A 6924-nucleotide genomic window follows, 5' to 3' on the forward strand; every position below is an offset into this window, starting at 1 on the left:
GCCATTCTCTTTTACTTTGAGGGGGATTTAAATATTCCCCCTATATTATTTTTTACAGTTTTTAGATTTTTCTGCACATCTGGGGATTGCCCCAAATGTGCAGGAAAATCTCCCTGCCCCCCAAGTGCCCCCGATGTGCAGATTTAGATATCCGCGCGGAGGGGGCATGTTGGGAATTAGATATATAGATTTGGTGAACCAGTTTTTAAGAGGATATCCAGAAAACTGCATGTTGTATTGGTCAGGTTCTTCTATAAAATTGTTTGCAAAGGAATCAAACTTGGTGCTGATATGGTATTAATTTTAAAAATTGGGGGGGGCACACAAAATAATAAAAATAATCTATTCCATTAAAGAACACCAATCAAAATGAAAGTAGGATAAGAGAATAATGCAGATTTAAGAGCTGGAATAACAGTGTGAGCTAGGAAGACCAAATTTCACCTCAAGCATACACTTGTTAAGTTGCCTTAGTCAAATGATTTTCTCTGAGGATCTTCCATCTGCAACATTAGGATAATACGATTGATTTACATTACAGAGTTCTAGTAAGGAAACTATACTTGAATTGTTTTGAACCTCTGTAAGGTTATATAAATGCTGCACATTAATGTTATGTGGGCTAGTTATCATCTCAGCATGACAAAGTAAAAAGGTTATCAAAGTCACAAACACAGAATACAGCCATAGCTGGCCCCTAAGATGTTTGATTTGCTCTTACCTGTTAGCCAGCTGCAGCAATACTTACATGGGAATCCCCACAGTTTTTATACAATGGGAACTAAAGGCTGAAGGCTTAAAGCAACACACATACTTGCCCTCTCCATTCTAAGGTGCTGCGAGAGGCAACTCAACTGGGTGGAAGATTGTTATAGATGAAATGAGACAGAGAGATCATTACGTTGTGCATAACACCTGCTGTATGTCCCCATGTCCTCTTAGCAATGCCACTGGTTTTAATCTTATCACATTTGATTGTGTGGTGCAGTGGGGAGAAAATACTGGCCCCTTTATATTCATTTGAGGTTGGCACCCAGCACTAATACCATGCTGTTCTTTAAGAGATATAATGTTGGATATTATCCAAAACCACCAGATAAAGAAAGAACAACACACCCAGTTGCAGATGATATTATAGTTCCCACAGAGTGTGGAGCAATGAAGAAAGTGATACAAAGAATAATGGTATTAACCTTCCTTTCTTTATATTTGGCGGTTCAGTCACACATAACCTCGAGGACCCACAGCTCTAAGCACTGCTCACTTGCCCAATGGGTAGTGGCTCAGGGGGGACCCGGGCTTGGGTACACCTGCTTGACATAGAACTCAAAGTGATGTTAATGATATCTGAATATATAACTACACATTATATTGTTAGACATTATTAAACATTTTTCTTTCTCCAGTAGTATTAAAAGTTGTACTCTGAAATTTAAATTTTCTTCTGCATTTATTAAGAAACCAATTGCACAAAAACAGAAAACAAACATAAGAATACTGCCTCAATGCTGATTTATCATAACAAAATGCCAGTAATCTGTCCCAGGTCACTGATAACAGTGATAAAAGAGCAACAGGCTATAATTGTCAGGGTTATCTCTATCCCCAGATTTACGAATGTGGATTACATGTCACAAATTTGACTCTGTTGGAAAGGTACTGTCTATCAATAAAAGATTAAAAATAACAGTCAGGGGTTGAGCATTACTATCTACACCTGATGACAATCTTAATGTGTGAGCATCCAGAATATGAGACTTTTGCCTTTTTAGTGTGTAATCCTCTTAGCATCTTGTACACCTCAATAAGCTTTAACATTAGGAAAGAAAAAGTACTGTTAGTATTGGGCCCTCTTGCCTCCAATCTAAATTCGAGCAGTTGCTCTTTAAGATATCAAATTACTAGTCACAGTAAAGTGAACAGATATTCAATTGCTTGGTCTTTCAGCATATCTTCAGATTAAGGGGGGAAACAGACTACGTTATCCCAAAATAATTGTAATGTTAACATTCATGTTATTTAAAATGTTGATGTCCTTTCTTTTTCTGCCCTCATATTTTATTCTTCTTGTTCATTACCGGCCTCCATTTTGGTTTATCTTTCTCATTCTCCTTCTATTTTGAGGCCAGGACCAGCTTCTCTTCTCCTTGTCACTGAATGGACCACTAAAGAATTTTACCTATTACCGCAACAAAGGTAGGAGAGCCAGGAAGAGTAAATGGGGTTATGCCTTAACTGTTACTAAGGAAAATAGTGTTCCAGGAAAGGAGCAGGGTCTCACCCACTACCCATCTCTCAGACCATTAATCAAGACTCCCAAGTGATTAATCAGGATGCAGTTAGTAACAAAAGGATCTTGCCTCCTTAATACTGTCTTGAAGGAAGTCTGTATTTCCCACTGTGACAGGTGGTTTCTGGTTCTGCCCTTTAGGTGTCACAGCTAATCCCTGGTCCTGTAAGGTGTATGTAAATTCTTAAGAATATAAGAGAAGCCAATGTTGGATCAGGCCAATGGCCCATCCAGTCCAACACTCTGTTACACAGTGGCCAAAAATACCAGGTGCCATCAGGAGGTGCACCAGTGGGGCCAGGACACTAGAAGCTCTCCCACTGTTGCCCCCCCAGCACCAAAAATACAGAGCATCACTTGCCCCAGACCGAGAGTTCCTATCTATAGTAAAGGTAAAGGTTTCCCTTGCTCGAAAGCCAGTCGAATCCGACTCTAGGGTTGCGGTGCTCATCTCCATTTCAAAGCCGTAGAGCCAGCGCTGTCCGAAGACGTTTCCGTGGTCATGTGGCCGGCATGACTAAACACCAAGGCACATGGAATGCTGTTACTTTCCCACCGAAGCGGTACCTATTTATCTACTTGCAATTTCTTGCTTTCGAACTGGCTAATAGCCACTGGTGGACCTCTGTTCCATATGTTTATCCAATTCCCTTTTGAAGCCATTCATGCTTGTAGCATTAAAAGATCTATACTTTGCCGTTCCCCATGGTTCAAGGTAGCCTACAATATTAGTTTAAAATATTTTTGGTTAAAACCAAAATAAATTAGCAAACCCCAAATCTCCCCTCTTCCCCCCTCAAAAGATGCTTACTGTTCAAACCTCCTCAAATGTCCTGGCAAACAAGCAGGTCTTGCAGTGCCTCCTGAAGATCTCCAGGGAGGGGACCCCTCTAACTTCTTCAGGAAGCCCATTCCCGAGCCAGAGCCACAATGGAAAAGGTCTGGGCCCTGGTTGGTGCCAGGATGGCCACCCTAAGTGGTAGGATGACCAATAGACTGCTGCCTGATGACTACAGCCGGCATACAGGGACAGATGCAAGGAGACAGATCTTCAAATATGTGGGTCCAAGGTCATGAAGGACTTTAAGGGCCATAACCATTAAAGGGCCTGGAATTGAATTCAGAAACAGACTGGCAGCTGATGTAGCTGTTTCAAAATGGGTAATATATATCCCTAGAGACTAGCCCCTGACAATAGTCGGGCTGCTGCATTTTGGGCCAGTTGTAGTTTCTGGAGCAGCCCCGTACAGAGCATGTTGCAGTAATACAATCATGTTGCAGAAACATAGATCAGTGTGGCCAGATAGATTGAGACTAGGTAATGAGACAGTTGGTGAATCAGATACAGCTGATAGAAGGCGCTCCTGGCCACAATGCCAACTTGCTTCTCAAATAGCAAGGCAGGGTCCATGAGCATCCCCAAGATGTTAACCTGCTCTGAAAAAGCCAGTGTCACTCCATCTTGGACAAGAGGATTGCTTTATTTAGAACTAGGAAAAAGGCCCATTGTGGAAATAAATACAACGGCGTCTAGAAAGAGGCTCTGGCCGGGTGCCCCGGCCTTGGGCACTCAGTGTCAATTTGCTGTGGTGACCTCAGCAGGGTATAATGACACTGAGTCCACCATTTTCTCCAGAGGAACTGATCTCTGCTACCTAAAGAACAGTTGTAATTTTGAGTGAACTCCAGCCCTCACTTGGAGATTGGCAACGATGGTTCCCCAGAAGGGAATGGTTGGTTTGGGGAGTGGAGTCTATGGCTTTGTACCTGTCTGAGGTCCCACACTTCCTGAAACCTCACCCTCTCCAGGCTCCACCCCTCACATCTCCAGGAATTTCCCACCTGGAGTTGGCAACCCTATCTCCTGCCCAGTCAATCATCAACCTACCTTTATTTCCCCCTCACTTTCCACCTGCAGCCTCTCCCATGCTCTGAAGCCCTGACTGCTACGTCACATTGGCTGTCATCCGGGGGCCACCTGAGCAGCATATAAGGATACAGAGCCCACCATTTTCTCCAGGGAAACTGATCTCTGCCATCTGGAAAGCAGTTGTAATTTTGAGTGATCTCCAGCCCTCACCTGGAGATTGGACACATTTTACCTCAGAACAGCAAATTGTTTAGAATGTTAGAGGCAAAAGCCAATCAATTCGCATATGCAAACGACCTCTGTGTTCCGAGGCAAAGGCCAATGAGGCTGCATATGCAAATAACCTCTGTGTTCTGACTGGCTATGGGGGGGAGAGGAACAGCAAACTATTTAGAATGTTGGAGGCCAGTGGATAGAGACAGATTCTGAGTGACACATCAGGGCACCAACCAATTCCGGAGCGTGTGGAATGTTCTAGAGACGTGCCACCACCATTCGGCTTTTATATTTAAGGGAGATATCAGCCTTCCCAATCAGCATTGCCTCTGTCTTGTCCAGATTCAGCTTCAGCTTGTTCTGCCTTAGCCACCAGACCATAGCCTCAAAGCACCAGAACGGACACATTTGGAGGCTTGGATAATAAAATATAGACCTTGGTGTCATCTGCATATGGGCCACACCCAATCCCAAAGCTCCAGGAGATCTCATTCAGAGGCCTCATATGTATGTTGAACACCATGGCAGAACCCTGCAGCACTCCACAAGACAAATTCTGCCCAGTTGATTCTGCACCTCCAGTGGAGACTCTGTGTCAGGTCAGACAGAAAAGAGTGAAATCACTGAAGGACTATGACCTTAACACCAACTCTCTTTTCAAGCCAGTGGATAGGAATAGAGTGGTCAGCTGTGCCAAAGGTTGCTGAATGCTCCAACAGTAACAATAGGGAAGATTCTACCATGTCCAACTTTAGACGAAGATCATCCACCAGTGCAACTAAAGCCATCTCAGCATCAAACCAAGGCCTGGAACTGGATTAATTTGGGTCAAGTGCAGGTGTGTCATCCAGGAAGCCCTGGAGCTGCTCTGCCATCACATGCTCTGTCACATTCCCTAGAAAAAGCAAATTGGTGATTGCTCTAAAATTGGCCGCCTCATCTTTAGCCAGTGAAGGTTTTTTGGGGCAGAGGTCTAATAGCTGCCTCCTTCAAAGGCACAGGAACAGCTCCCTCAATGCCTCCAATACCTTTTTCTGGCAAAGTTTTAAAAGCCAAAATGGGCATGGGTCCACAGCACAGGTGCAGGCCCTCATACTCCCAATGGCCCTGTCAGCATCCATAGACAGGATAAATCTGAAACAATCCATAACAAAAGGGCAAGCAGGCACTTTTAACACCTCAGGCATCAGACCTGCACTTAATTTGGCCTCCAAGTTGGAACAAATAAGATATTTTGTCAGCGAAGAAACTGGCAAAACAATCACAGCTGGGGGGCAAATTTTCATTGCCACTAGGGTCAGACTTAGATGTTATCAAGTAATGAACCACTTTAAACAATTGAGCTGGGCAAGATTCTGCTGATACAATGGTGGCAGAGAAGAAAGTCTTCTTCACTGCTATCACCACCTAAGGTTGCCATTCCCCAGTTGGGAGTGCGGGGATCCCCCATTATTTCGGGCTTCTGCCCAACACTGGTCAGATGGCCAGTGGGAGGAAACCCACCCCCAAACAGCAATGTCACTGGAAATAAACGCAGAAGTGATGTCAGCATGTTGGGGTTGTTGCACAGTGATGTTCTTGTTTAGGGGCAAAACTCTATGATTTGAGGCTGATTTTACCGTAGAGTTATGCCTAAAAACAACAGCATCGCCATGCAATGTCCCCAACATGCTGACATCACTTCTGCATGACATAGCATGTCACAGCGGTCTGCCCCATTCCCAGAAAGTCCCCTCCCACTCCCTGCTGGTGTGGCATTCAGATCTGGCAACCCCATCGCCACAATTGTTTAGACCTGCAAACAAGGTCACTCTAGTCATCCTCCAGTCCACCCAGATCTCTGGTAAACCAAGGAGCTAGGGGCCTCAGGGAGCATGCAAGACTACACCAAAGAGCAATTCTATTTGAGACCCCAGTCAGCCCATCCAGTCAGCTACAAGGGCCTTGACAGAGTCACCAGGGGAGGCTCTCAAAATCCTCCAGAGCCACCTGGAAACCAACAGGATCCATTAATCTCTGAGGGTGGACCATTTAAATTGGTCCATCACCCCTAGAGGGAGAAGTCAGCAAGCTCACCTGTGCCTTCAGACAATAGTGAACTGACCGTGACAAGGGCTGAACCTCGAGTGCCCTAATCAGATTACTGGCAAGCCAGTTGGTGCAAAAAAGTAGGTCCACTGCATGTCCTTTTTTGTGTTTATTTCTTGACCCCTTTTACATTTTAAGTTCACTGTTGAGGTGTGAAAACAAAACCAAATGTAGACAGCTTTTTTTGAAGACAGAGTCAGAAGGCTGGGACACTGGCGTCCTCCCACCGCCCTTAGCCTCCCAGCTTTGACTAGATCCGTCTGCTGTGTGCTATCAGTGGTGTGCTACCCCGAGGGGCTGTCATTCCACTCTGGGGCCTGTTATTCCAGTCCCAGAACACTGCTGCTACCCCCAGGGGCTGTCATTCCACTCTGCAGTCTCTCATTCCAGTCCCTGAATACTCCTGCTACCCCCAGGGGCTGTCATTCCACTCTGGGGCCTGTCATTTCAGTTCCAGAAC

This window comes from Gekko japonicus, unplaced genomic scaffold, assembly GCF_001447785.1.
Source record: "Gekko japonicus isolate JY-2015 unplaced genomic scaffold, Gekko_japonicus_V1.1 scaffold1530, whole genome shotgun sequence".
In the NCBI taxonomy this organism is placed as follows: Eukaryota; Metazoa; Chordata; class Lepidosauria; order Squamata; family Gekkonidae; genus Gekko; species Gekko japonicus.